Here is a 15,104-nt window from a genome sequence, read left to right as displayed (position 1 = left end):
CCTTTATTTAGGGATTTGACGTAATTGGGGAGTTGATTTAGGGTGTTGGTAAGCAGGAGCGGACTTAGGAGAGGGGGAGGAGGGAGGGGATCGCAAGTAATGATGATGTATGACGATGTTTGTGTTTTGTGTATTAACAGCATTTTGTGTATTCGCTGAAATGTCCAGAGCTGAATTGGGGGTTTCTGCCAGAGGAGTGCCAGTTACAACCTTCGTTGGCACTGGTAGATTTCGGGGTTGCATTGCTGGCACTAATCAGCTAGTGGACAAGGAGGTCTGGATGGCGGCGGCGGCAACCTTCTCGTTGGTTCCACGACCGGACTACAGTTCCTGGCCCACAATTTCCCTAATCTTGGGGAGAGCAGAGTCTGGTTCTGCGGCAGCTGAGATGCTCGAAATGGCCGGCGGCGCGGCCCGTGGCAACAACAAGACTCGCTTTTTGTCGACAGCAGTAGACCGCCGCGGCCCCAAGGCACCGCTATTGCTCGACATTCCAAAACAAGCGAGGTAGCACAACAATTTTGCTTTCAGGCGTCTTCAAAGCCTCCTCGCCCACAGATAGTCTTCTTGAGCGCCAAATTGTATTTTTACAAAAAATGTAGTCGGTCGCTCCTATGTCCTTGGTATGCCAAGGATGTAATCCGCAATCAGGTGCCTATGGCTCTATGCAGTACCGTCACAGCCTAACATAACAGTCGCGACACTCACTGCTGTGATAGTTGTTGCCGTTTGACAGATGGAGCGACACTAGCGCTCCAAGCGGCAGGTAAGGTGAACGTCAGACGCGTCGTAAGCATAATGTTTGTTTGCATCCATTTCCTACATATATGTTTCTAAAAATGATTCTAAAATAAGCGCAAGTACGGACAAAAACCATGAACAGAGTGGCAAGCTACAACACATTCGTGAAGAAACACTTGTGACATTGGACAGAATTGCAGCTTACCATGTTGATATCAAAAGAATATAAACACACAGATTCACATGTAAGAAGCACAGACATGTACCTCTACATGCAAAAGCGATCGACAGCTCGTTTATCGTTCTGTAGGCCTACTGTGTTTGTCATTGTCGCCTGTCCCCACAAGTATGACCTTCATCTTTATATTATTCTAAGTGGGACAAGCAACTGCCAAATAGTGGGAGAAATATACTGAAAACATTATAATGAGCTGATTACATTACATTTCACGAAAAACCAAATATTTGAATAATTTTCAAACAATCTGTCTGTAGGCATTTTCCTTGTCCAATAATAGTTTCGCTCGAAGTCTAGCGATCTGCACATTCTGACACTTCACACGCTTTTGTAAGACACGAACAGCTGCACTTAATCTAACCACTTCATCGTCAAAGCAGGTCTGTGTTGATGATTCACACGAATCTGGCACTGATACATGGAGAGTTGAACTGGCTGCTTCTGTGTCATAGGACTGTTTTACAGCTTTAGATTGACTGTAGAATCTTTGTGGCAGTTTCCTCTTCATCGTCAGCTGAGGTGGCTTATTTGGAATGTCAGACTCTGTGGGTACTGCATTCCATACGAGTTTGTTATTGTCTGCGTTCATGAACTGGTTTTGTTCGAAATGTAGCGAACAAAACCTAATATTATTATACAGGTAAACTGGGTCTTTCTTCATAAGCTCTTCTCGTCTGCTATTAACTAGCCATTTTCTGCTCCTAAAACGAAACAGTCACCATTTATACACATACAGTTTGCGAGTGAATCCTGACGATACAGTTTAGTAACATGATGGTATTTACCTCTCAGGATGCTTAGGAAACCTAAAAAAGACAGCTGTGGTGTCTTCTTCCTGTTGCTGTTGCAATTTATTGCGCTACAAACGCTCCCGATGGTGAAAACCATTGTATAAATCAAAACAATCACTATTCGTTATCACGATCGCGCCGAACTCACAGTTCAAGCTAACGGCCGCTTGGGGCGCTCTGGCGCTGAAGGCAACAAAATCGAGGCGAAGTGTCGCGACTGTTATGTTAGACTGTGGTACCGTACGCACTCTAGCAGCTCAGCAGGCGATCCACGCAGTACGGCTGTCACCGAACTACTGTGTGTTTACATGACTACCCAGAAGCGATATTGGAGAATCCGTTTACGAAATCCGGTTTTGGGAGCCCCATGTGACAGACGAATGAAGTTCCGATTGTAACAAGTCGTACTGGTCGAGTTTATTGCTGCGGCCTGGGACCTACTAAATGAGTTTACGTCTTTGAGAGCTATAATGTCTTTGGCTCTTGTTTATCCACGCGATGTTTACAAACTGAGATTTCTATACAACACATTTATTTTTTTAAAAGAAGTGTGGGTAAAACGTTGTTTTGTGCTACTTTTCACAGTAGGTTAAGTGTTGGTGCGACTAGAATATAGCTAGTTTTATTACAAACAGTTATATAATAATTAAATAAAAATTGAGATGAATATTGCTTTATTATAACAATTACTTTTGCTTTTGCAATTACAACGTATGTGGTATAGTTGTTTTGCTTGAGCACCTATAATACTTTTACTCCTCAGGTTGCGAGATTACGTGTTATTGATAGTATCGTTACAGTGTGCTACATTTACGAATGTGATATCAGTGAAAAGTTCTCCTACCAAATTACTCATTTCTTCCCCTTTTCGTACTTAACTGACAGTCAGTGTTTCACTTTTAATCGGTATAAGTTACGTGAGCTGTTGGATTCCCCTTAAAGTTTTTGTAGTGTCTTATGCTGTAGATGTGCATAATATGCATCGAAGTAATCACCGGAGATTTGTCAGCTATCTGAAATAGCTTTTTCTGAGATTATGTTGCGGTTTTACTTTCTATAACGAAAAGTGCGTTAAATATAGCGCGAGGAGGTAGACATCACGCTACGCTAGAGACCAGTCTGTTACAAAACAACAATCTTTATTTCACATTCGGGCACTTATGCAGTTTAAGGGGCACATGCGCTGATCACGAGAAAAGGGTACTTATGCAGTTTAGGGGGTACATGCGCAGATCACGAGAAAAGTGCCTATTTTTGAAGGAAACGCGTATTTCTGAAGATATAATCATATATATGCATGGAATACCAAAAAAGTACTTATTTTCATATGGATGCAAAAAAAAAAAAAAAAAAAAAAAAACCATTTAACTACCTGCTTTCACCAACTTATTCATGTTGCTATGCCAATATGCTGCAAACACTTTAATATATTTCTTCACAGATTTCTTACAGATTCATACATCCTAACCATTGTTGGTGACAGTTAATTGACCCCTTTTTTTTTCTTTTTTTTTTTTTGCACCCATTTGAAAATAAGTACTTTTTTGGTGACGAGCGCATCAGATATGACTGTAACGCACAATTTTTTAAATAAAAATTTTTTGGTATTTCCGGTTATATATATGCTTATATCTCCAGAAATACGCGTTTCCTTCAAAAATAGCTACTTTTCTAGGGCACTTATACAGTTTAGGGGGTATGGGCTTCGTCAACTCTCAACTGAGTTTTGTCTAGTGTGTGATACATTGCGGGCAGCCCAACTGGATATGATATGGTACATTGACATTTCATCATTCCCTGTTTTGAGTATGATTTAAGTTCCCCTTATTCCTCTAGGGATATAGGTACTATGGCTCCTATGTATCGCTTCCTTAGGAATTACAAACACAGGACTTGCTTAACCATAGGGTACATAAAGGCACTTGAACTTTAATTTGACCCCACGCTCCACACCGAATTGGCACAGAAAGATACCTAGATATGTAGTACAATGAGAAATACTCTCTGCCACGCGCTTCTCAGTGCTCTGAAAACTATGGATGGAGATTGACTCAAGTTCTTGGCAACAGTGCAAATATAGGCAAGTACAAGTGCACATACACATCCGTAACTTTTCCTCCAGCTGCTAAATACTGGAATACTTTCATATTACCCTCTGCGTCACGAGGACTCAAGTGGTTGCTCAGTCATAAAGTTTAAAAGCGAGAGTCAAATTTTCACTGTAGTGTACCTCTAAAAGTGAAGATGAAAAGAGTCACATGAAAAAAATAACTGAGGAATCACAGTACATGGTTTATAAACATTGCTAAAATTTCGACTATGAATAACACTTTATTCTGATATCAACTATTAAATTTAACTATAGATAGTGCTACCAAGAGAAAATTTTCCAAAGATAGGAAGCTTTATAATACCTGAGTTAATTTCATTTCAACTCCTCACTTAATAGTAGTTCTTGAAACTTTGAAACTTGGAGTCGTATCTTCAAGCATCCACCAGTTCATTTTTTTTCAGCTTCTCCATTACGGTCTCCTATCTGTCATATAAACCTATGATAATTTTTGTTCCCCTTATTTGTATATATTCAGTATCCTATGTTAGACCTTTTTGATATGGGTCTCACACATTTGAACAGTATTTGGAGATGGGTCTACAAGCCCCTCCAATCATGTATGTTGCTATTAAGTACACATATCTATCGTCTGCTTGGTCCATTGTTATTCTGAACACGAGCCACAGTTCTGCATGCTCCTGTCCAGAGCGAAGTGTTTCAGATTCCTCCTTGAGTTATGACAGTACTGCCTCTTTAGTCTAGTTTTCTTGACGTGTAGATTTTTCTACTTGTTTATTTACCCTTTGACTTTGGTACTCATTGTTGGTAGATCTGTGTAATGGTCACTGATAAAAATTTCATTGTAGACATCCTCAAAGATGTCTGGTCTATTAGTTGCCATTACATTTAACATATTATATTTATGAGTGGGCTTCTGAATTATCTGTTCTGTGTTATTTTCAAAGAAGGCATTTTGTGTTCTATCATAGTATGTTTTGTCATGCCTGTGGCATACAAAACTATGGTCTTCCCAACCAGTTAAATGATACAAGTTTCCTCCAATAATGGCATTATGATTGGAGAACATATGGTACATAGTAATGAGCTGTGATTTTCTTTAAAGTTGTTGTTTACATCTGGGGTAAGTCTTAAGGTTGACAGAAGTATCCAGTTATGAGTTTATGTCCATCCTTGATATTAAGTCTTACCCAAGCAATCTAACATGCAGCTTCATTTCTATTTTGGTGCATTTGAGCTTTTTGTTTACTGTGGCAGATACGGTATTTCCACTTTCTGTTAGCCAATCCTTTTGATATACACTTATCTTTAACCCAAAAATCTTACTATTGCCATTTTTGGGTCTTAGAGAACTTCCTGTACCAATTAGTATGTGAGCTACAGTGCTTCTTACTAATGCTTCTGTACTTTATACTGTGATTTTAACAGTCTCATCTATGAAAATGGGAGTCATGTCTTTGGATCCAACCCTGATTCTTCAGGTTGCCCATCTGCAATCATTATGTGGACTGAATGGAGAGTTACAGGCTCTTCAACAAGCTGAATGAGGCGAAGAGGCAAACATACTGAGTGCTTGAGGTGATACTCCCTATCCTTTGCTGCCATTTCTGTACGGGTTACCATTATTTGCCACATTTTTGTGCTGCCAATGGTTAACAACAAACCCCATACCCTTTTGCATTTGCTTCTCATTAATGTGGGATGCAGTAGGCTTCCCAACAGATGAAATATGTTCCACTAGCTCAATCCTAGTGGGAGACAGCATCTGAAATATGTTGATTAGGTGGGGGGGGGGATGGGTGTAATAGCTCTTTGTTGTCCCTGTCTACCCTATACTGAGTCCCATCTACCACTGATGTGCCTCTCACAGTCAACTTGATAGGCAATGACAGGTCGTGTACATCCTGGATAGTAGACTGTATGCACAGATGATGGTAGTAATTTAGGTATCTTTGGTATTTCTTTCTCGGTAGCCCTCCCAGAACATTCATTCACTATAGCTTCCAGTCACATGACAGGCATTAGGGTGATTTCCAGCTACTTATAAATAGTAACTAACTCATATTGTGCCCAAGAGCAGCATTCAGAATGGTGCTGTATTAAAGTTGGTGAATGTTTTTAGTAAGGTAATCAAATACCTCTAAACTAAGCTTGTTGATACTCTTTTAGTTTCTGAATCTTTTGTGCTCCAAGGACTAAAAGTTCCCTTCAAGAACTGAAGCAGCTACTCCTGATAAATTGATTTATATTATAACAAGAGAAAAATAGGGATGAAATTGACTTACTGCCTGAAGGCACTTGGAACTTTGAGTCTCAAACTTTTGTTATATTAGCATTATGCACACTAACAAATACAGTTAGTTTTCCATAGTTGTTGGTTAATTCAGATGAGTAGTTGTCGGAGTTGTTGAAAGTTTTTTTTTTTTTTTTTTTTTTTTTTAATGCTGGCCGTGGATCAGTGCTTCCAAGAATGCTCTCCCATCAGGGAGAAAATTCTCCATGATACTAGGCCTATAACATTGCAGGGCTGCTTTATCTTCATTGGTGAAAACTTCTCAGGTCAGATACTTATAGTAGTTTTATTCCCAACTCAATTCAGAGTTGGAAAAATAATATATTGTAAAATTATGAGACAGAACTTCAGGCAAGTTCTTGCCTCCAGAAGGCGAAATTTCAGTAGTGGTGACAGGCAGCTTTTGATACAAAATAATATACTGTCGGTCAACCACTAAAAATACAGAAAGTCTAAAGTGTCATACACAAGAAAAGTTATGATGATGATTTAACTTTTCTTTTATAGCAAGAAGGAAGCAGCAAGCTTCCACTAACCACCATGTTTATGAAATAGGTAATCAGGAAAATGTTGGTTGTAAAACAAAGAGTTAGTGTTGTTAACTAACCAGACAACTCTACTTCTGATGTATTGTCTGTGAAACACTGTGACTAACAAGCTACTTTTATATTGATAGTGAAATGGTGGAACAAGGTCCTAGATGGTTCAAAAATCTGATGTACAGAATTACAGTATTGCATCACTAGATCGTAAGTTATATAATCATGGAAAACATTTTTTCCTTGTCTGTTAACTTCTAAAGGAATGAAAGTCTGCCTTATAGAAATCAGATTTTCAGAATGATACTCATGTGTGTTTTGACTTGCGCTCTCTTAACATTTAAGATTTGGGGGTTGAAAATCCATAAGAGCACAATTTCAAGTGTACTTCTGTTTTATCAGTTTTATATGATGACATTCTGCACAAACCATTCTATTATGCCACTATATAATTTTATACACTCTGCATCACGACAGTATTTATTGAATGCTATTTTCTCATTGGTTCCACCACATTGTCTAATCGTCCTATTCAGCATTCATTTTATCCAATTCCCATTGTTCACTGTGCAAACCATTACCAAGTGGATCATTCCATGTCAAGTCAACACACCTATTTTACCTCACCATTTAGATTTTGCTAAAATTTAGTATACCTGTAATGGGTGCTGAGGCTAAGAAAAATTCCAAATTTCAATTTTTTGTCTCAGACCATTCCTGAAATATGGCTATGTAAACATTTCCAAAACCACCCAAAAATGTGTGAATGGACTTTTTTTAAATTGCCCTAGGAGCTGCTCTAATTGAGCTAGAGAGCTGGGAAAGGTGTCATTTTGCATGCTCTTTCCAGGGCTATACAACAAAACATAGCTTCTAATTAATAACCTTATTCAAAATACTAATTAATATTTTGATTTAATTTTTTTACAAAAAGTACATAATTGAAAATTTTCAAAATATTTCCACAACTACTTCATACTATTCTAAATCACATGGCAAAATATAAATGTGGGATGATGATGGGTTCATTGTTAAAATAATTATTCCAGACTCTTGTTTTTCATTAACAGCCATAGTTTGACCAAACAGGAATTTCATTAAAATTTATTGAAAGGTAAGTAAAAAAAGTATTAGAAATATCAAAACATCACCTTATTAAAGCAAAACTAATCATCATATTTTGTAATTGATTGCTTATAATTTCATACAACTTAACTAACAGCATATTAACTGATAAAACAAAAAAGTTTGAGCATTTAACTGCAAACTGAAATAAAGTATTAAAAAGTACAAGTATTTACATAATAGTTCTGGTCCATGATGTTTGGAACTAAACTATTAGGGCCTAAAAAAATTAAATACATAATGCTTGTTTTTGAGTAACAGGTATTGATACGTAGCTAAATTTAACACAATAGGTACTAACAGTAATTTTGAAACAACTTTCTATAAAATATACATTAACACTAACCTGAGACAAAAATTAAGTTTTGAGTTGAAAGCAGGTTCCCAATAAATTGTCTTGGAACTTCACAGATTACATTTTAATAAAGCTGGCGGGGTTTAGTTTACATCACTTTCATTAAGAATATATGTTCTCCCTGTCGGAGTAAATGGATTTACTTTTGTGAGAACATCCACAACTGACATTCACAGGACTTCTGCATGTGCAGGATATGAAACTGACTTAGCTGGTCCACACGGATGAAGAAAAGTTATTTTCACTTTGTCAGGTTCTTTGTTTTTTTCTAAAATGTATCCAAGCCACCAGTTTCTGCCATATACAGTGGTGACATAGCCTGATACATCTTGTAACTTCAGTTTGTCTGGTGATGCAGTTACTTCCCTCTTCCAACTCTGCATATCACATGTAGTGTTGGGAACGAAAGCGTGAAATTGCTGTGTTCCTTTGATTGTCAATGCCTCTTCAAGCCGGCTTTTTAATAATATTTCTGAAGCAGCATAGTCTTCTTGAGTGGAATACACAATATCAACATTTGTAATATTACCTACTGCCCACTCAAATAGACCTTGTGAGGTTTAGATCTGACTTTGGTATGGCCTTTGCAAACTTGCACGAGCTGCCAGTCTCTTAACTGAATCCCCTACTCAATCACAAGGCCCTTTCCCATGTGCTGTGGCTGAAAAGTGCTACTCAGCTTTTATGTTGAGGTCTTCCTCATGAAGGCAAAGGTTCAGGAAGTTTTTCTTATTTTTGTACTAAGCAGCAGAACCATCAGAATAATAGTATAACTTTTTTGGAAGCTTTTGAAATTTATTTGTTAGATAAGAAATAAGCTTCTTTTGAAAGGGGTAAACCGCAACTGTATTGTGCTCCGCCGCACGGGATTAGCCGAGCGGTCTAAGGCGCTGCAGTCATGGACTGTGCGGCTGGTCTCGGCGAAGGTTCGAGTCCTCCCTCGGGCATGAGTGTGTGTGTTTGTCCTTACGATAATTTAGGTTAAGTAGTGTGTAAGCTTAGGGACTGATGGCCTTAGCAGGTAAGTCCCATAAGATTTCACACACATTTGAACATATTGTGCTCCAGGCAATTGGAAACACTGACAAAGCTCATATGCTCAATTTTGTCTTCCTATTTGTGATATATAACAAAAGGATGAATGGTAATCTGTTGTCTTGTCCAGTGGTAATTCTGAGCTTCATCCCCTAGAGCTATACTATAATTTTCCGAAAAATCACATACGACAAGAAGTTCAGATTCCATAAAGTTTTCTCTTATGGAGTTAAGGAATGTTCGTTGTTGCTTGGCAATGAAGCCATTCCGAATCAAATTAGACATCTTACCACAAAATAAATGTATGAATTCTTCAGAAGTTTTCTGAACAATTTCCAGATTACAGTGGTCAACTGACATCCACTGTCGGAACTGAACTCGTTCAATTAGGTTTTCATCAAAAGAGTCTTGTAAAATTTTACATATGACAGTTTCTCCTGGGCAATATTCACAGTTTCTTATGTTGCACTCAACCGATAATGGGCTACAAACCATTTTTGCTATGCACTGCTTGTAATTGTTTAAGCTGCTGTTTGTTACTGTATTTAGTTTGGAATTTTCTATCATTAATTTTATGCAAAATTGTTAAGACTTTCATGGCCACTTCTTGACAAACTACCTATTGGCTTCTGTCTCAGGTTCTTCGGCCGACATTCATCTAATGATTTTACTGACATTTCGCCAGCACGAGTGGTTGGCATTGTCAAAGCTTCACCCTCCATTGCTGGTGGTGAACTGGAGTCGAGCTCGCGGCCACAGACTATATATACGTGGCGCGCCAATGTCTGAGGGCTTCTCCGTGGTCATTTCCGGTGCAGTTCTCCTCAAAAGCGTATTATGCATTCCTCTTTTCTGGCTCGGGTGGTGGTTTGATAGTTTCAGCAGGTGTCGGTCCGTGTGTGTCGGTTTTCGATACACGCTGTGTCCCAGGTTTTTGCCATCCCTTGTGACTAGGGAATATACCGTATACCATGCACATGCAGAAAAGTTTTTGTCGGAATGACTGTACTATCAATCAACTCCAGGATCAAAGAACATAAGCAACATTACAGGTTGGGGCAGGTGGAGAAATCGGCCATGGTAGAGCGCACTCTGAGTCAGACCGACCACGTAATAAAATTCGCCGACACGGAAGATCTGGCTGTAGAGAAGCACTATCACACGCACTTGTTCAGAGAAGCTGTAGAAATACAAAAACATGCAAACAGCTTCAACAAGAAAGAGGAAAGCCTTAAGGTAAACAGATCCTGGCTTCCCGTACTGCAGCAAACAACCGTCACAGATAACAAGAGGAGAACCGCATCGGAAATGACTGCAGAGATGCCCTCGGACGTTGGCGCACCAGGTACATATAGTCTGTGGCTGCGAGCTCGGCTGCAGTTCACCACTGGCAATGGAGGGTGAAGCTTTGACAATGCCAGCCAGTCGTGCTGGCGAAACATCAGTAAAATCATTAGATGAATGTCGGCCGAAGAACCTGAGACAGAAGCCAATAGGCAGTTTGTCATTAATTTTATGTTTTGGTGAGTTGTGCACACATAGACAGTGTGTGTGCCACTCCAGCCAACAAATACGCAATGTTTCGGTCTCAACTCAACAAATTTAGAGAAACCTATTTTTATTTTAAGAAACTCGTCTTTAAAATGTTTGTAAGCTTCTTTAAGGTTACACAAAATAAGTCTTTTTGATATTTTTGTTTTACATCCACTTGTTTCTGTAATTGTCACACAATCTTTAATACCTGGCATTGCCCGGCCAACTTCATCATTTTCATAAAATGAATGTACAGTTTTGACAGTTTCTGTTGGTAAACACTTCCCTGGTGTTGGGTTTGGACCTTCCATGAATCCTTTCACTTTCAAAATTTTTTTGGACTGCCAAACAATGTATTTAGGAGCATTAAATTCTCTCATTATTTTCCTGACACTCCAATTTTCAGGTAAACTTGTAAGAATCATTAATTTGTTTTGCTCTACATATAGAATTATTAAAGTTTGTTTTGAGATTGTGAAGAACAGATTCATCAGTATCTGATGAAGAAGGTTCAGCAGCAACAGAAGTTTACGGGTCACTGATGAGGAGATTTTTTTCACTTTTGATTTGGCGTAACGCGTAGATGTTACTTTTTTCTGATCAATTGGGGACTCACGTAGTTCTTGTAGTGAAGTGTTAAGTGTTTGAGCAACCACTGAAGATGCAGTGAAGTCAGGGTCTTGGTCTGGGATGATTATCTCTGATCCAGAAGAATCAACTTTTATCACTGATGGACTCTGATGTATTTTTCAATGTGTTACATCTTTCCTACATTTATCGCAAATCCTGCCACCACTAGGTATTTTGAAATAATTTGGTCATCCATGCTGTGACATTTCTCAGTTTTTTTTTTTCTGTCTCTAATAAAATGATTTGACTGCTTCAATGGATTAGAACACTTCACTCTTACAGCACTGCACTTTTTACTTGGTTCCATATTGATACAAAAACCACTTATAAACTCTCCTTCAATTTATAGATTTACTTGTAAACGAACTATTAAATATACTAGATACAAACTGGTCAACACAGAGGTAACAATTGATTTGCACTAAAACCACAGTGCACAATAATGCCGTAGGCACACTAAGCCTTAGAAGGTAACAGTCTTACATCCACTCAACAATGGCTCCAGTCTCTGAATGATTGTACAGACATCAAGCACTGTGCTTGTTTCAACTTGTTCACAGCCTGCTGCATACATAGACAGGAACACAAGCATGCTCAGCCTTCATACAGTGGCTAAAGCCTGTGCTAATGAAGTGTACATTTTTGGACCAGAAGTATTACATCAATAACCTACTAACAAGTTTTTCAAAACGTATTTAAATCTTAGCTATAGATCCCACACTCAACATATCGTTCTGCCAGTTAATAGACTATTAGTTTAAACTGTAAGAAACTAAAAAAATAAGCAATCAATTATAGAAAATGTTGTTTAGTTTTGTTTCAAGAAGGTGATATTTTGATTTTTCTAGTACTTTTTCACTTACCTTTCAGAATATTGTAATGAAATTCCTGTTTGTTAAAGGTCAATTTGATCCAACTACGGCTGTTAGTGAAAAACAAGAGTCCGGAATAATTTTTTTTTTTAACAATGAACTCCTCATCATCCCACATTTATATTTTGCCATGTGATTAACAACAGTATGAAGTAGTTATGGCAATATTTTGAAAATTTTCAATTATGTACTTTTTGTAAAAAAATTAAATCAAAATATTAATTAGTATTTTGAAAAAGATTATTAATTGGAAGCTATGTTTTGTTGTATATCACTGGAAAGAGCATGAAAAGTGCTGCAAAATGGCACCTTTCCCAGCTCTCTAGCTCAATTAGGGCAGTTCCTAGGGCAATTTAAAAAAAGTCCGTCCACACGTTTTTGGAAAGATTAAACAACCATATTTCAGGAATGATTTGAGGTAAAAACTTGAAATTTAGTATTTTTCTTAGTTTCAGCACCCACTATAAGTATACCAACGTTCAGCAAACTCTAACTGCAACTAAGAAGGAAAGACTGATTGTTGGGGACTGCATTGGATGAGATTTGAAAACCTGACAGCTTAAAGGTGGAAGACTGGGTAATATGCAGACAGAGATTACTGCTTAATCATCATACATGAGTTAATGGGAGTGAAACACTAAGTGCATTGTACGTAACAGAGGTGGGAGGGGGGACGGTGAAAAATGGATGTGAAAGACATTGAAACATATATAAAAATGGTACAGAATGAAGCAAAGAGTAGTTACAGTGAAGAAATGCTGAGACAGAAGAAATCAACGTAAATTAAGGCCAGGTGGATGGCGAGAACCAAGGACATGTTGTAGTGCTTATTCCCACCTGCAGAGTAGTAAGTGGTGTCTGGCGGAAGAATCCAGATGACGTGTGGTGAAACAGGTGCCGAGGTCACGAATGTCAGGTTGTAGAGCATGCTCTGCAACAGGATATTGTGAGTTGCCAGTATACACCCTCTGCCTACACCCATTAGCGAGACTACAACCAAATTAGGATGAATGGGCATAAGCAGGGGGTGTAACTCGCAATATCCTGTTGAAGAGCATGCTCTACAACCTGTCATTCGTGACCTCGGCACCTGTTTCACCACACGTCATATAGATTCTTCCACCAGACACCAGTTTCTCACAACTCTGCAGTGGGAATGAGCGCTAAAACATGTCCTTGGTTCACGCCACCCTCCTGACCCTAATTTACATTAATTTCTTCCATCTCAGCATTTCTTCACTGTAACTTCTCTTTGCTTCACTCCGTTTTAGTTTTCTATATCTTTCTTGTCTTTCCCGTCTATTTTTCACCACCCCCCTCCCACCTCTGTTATGTACAATGCACTTAGCTTGTCACTCCTGTTAAATCATGCATGATGTTTAAGCAGTCATTTCTGTCTGTGAATTACCCAGTCTTCCACCTTTAAGCTCTCTGGTTTTCAAATCTCATCTGATGCAGTCCCCAACAATCAGTCCTTCCTTCTCACACCATATGCTAAGTCTCCCTTGACCTGTGATTCTGGGTGACTTTCCCAAAATGTACCACTTTTCCTAGACCTCTCCAGTTCTTTTCCTTCACCTTCTTCCTTCCCCTTCAACCCTTCTGGCTGAAGAAGGAGCCACTGGCTCCAAAAGCTTGCCAATTACAACCATCTATTATGTGTGTGTTCTGCTGGCACTTGGTGAGTAGATTTTTTATCCATCCAATTAAATAATTTTGTCAATAATTGATTGTTTTTGTTATATAATACACTTTATTTGATGATTTCTAAGCAGGTGTAATTTGTCGACCAGAAATTCTTGTACAAAATTGTCATATGCCCCATGCTTGGTTACTGTGTTGGTGTGACAGGAGATCTTGGGAAAGTCTGCAACAGATAGCACATAATTTGTTTGGTTTAATTTAGTCAGTGACAGATGCCCTCAAATGTATGCAAGTTAATAAAGTTCTCAGTGAGGTACTGGCATGCTTTGCTAACCCCATGTTGGCGGTCAGTTGTGAAGTATTATTTTTCAGATTGGGAAAACAATTATATAATAACAGTCCTGCTCTATCACTCTGTTTTAATTATTGCTAGGTGCCACACTGCTGAATCAAATTTATAGGGTAGGGAAAAGATTACATGAAAGGAAAGCACCAAACTATGGAACCACATATTTTAGAACAAACAAATTCATTGATAAACAATGGGAAGTCCAGGTTGGAATAACAAGACTATGGAAAGGTTGGATTGCTTCTCACCATGTGGAGAAAGCATTGGGCCACAGACAGGCACAATGAAAAAGACTGCTATAATATTAAAGCTTTCGAACAAAGTTCTCCTGCACTAGAAAATGCATACACAAGCACAACTTACACAGACACGGCCACTGTCTCAGGGTGCAGTCACGGGTCAGGCTCTAGTGCTCTCAGACAGTGGCTCCATGTGTGTGTGTGTGTGTGTGTGTGTGTGTGTGTGTGTTTGTACTGCAGAAGAAGGACTTTGAAAGCTTTAATATTTCGGCGATCTTTTTCATTGTGTCTGTCTACAGCTCACAATTCTCTGTATGGTGAGTGGCAATATATCCTTTCCGAATTTATTGTTAACCCATATTTTTAGTGAAATAATGATATTAAATAATTCTTTGGCACATATCAAAGTGCCTTACTTGGTTGGAAAATAAATTGTATGTTAATTATTTCATGTGGGCCCCGGAATGCAGGTATATGCCTGTTTTACTTATATCTATTGAGGAACAGAGTGATGTTCTGCCCCTCTGAAAAGGAAGAATTCTGTGCCAGCCAGTAGCATTAAATGTTTGCATTTTTACTCATACATTCTACCCACTTCTGTAACTTCTGGGACACTGGTTTTCACCTGTTTTATGCCACTGATTGTACA

General features: G+C 38.5%; 1 protein-coding gene across 3 annotated transcripts in view; it reads left to right on the top strand.

Moving 5' to 3' along the window:
• Positions 1 to 2,007: 2,007 nt before the first annotated feature.
• The window catches only part of LOC126255312 (coiled-coil-helix-coiled-coil-helix domain-containing protein 1), an 86,276-nt gene continuing 73,179 nt past the window's right edge, over positions 2,008 to 15,104 (top strand). Inside the window, exon 1 of one of the 3 annotated variants that reach the window (XM_049955385.1) lies at positions 2,008 to 2,324. The gene's annotated coding sequence lies outside the window, so the exon portion shown is untranslated. Of the gene's footprint in view, positions 2,355 to 15,104 lie in introns of all 3 variants that reach the window. The other 2 variants (XM_049955384.1, XM_049955383.1) reach the window with 2 other exon arrangements.

This window comes from Schistocerca nitens, chromosome 1 (assembly GCF_023898315.1).
Source record: "Schistocerca nitens isolate TAMUIC-IGC-003100 chromosome 1, iqSchNite1.1, whole genome shotgun sequence".
NCBI classification, from domain to species: Eukaryota; Metazoa; Arthropoda; class Insecta; order Orthoptera; family Acrididae; genus Schistocerca; species Schistocerca nitens.
This window is presented reverse-complemented; position numbering and strand designations above follow the sequence as displayed.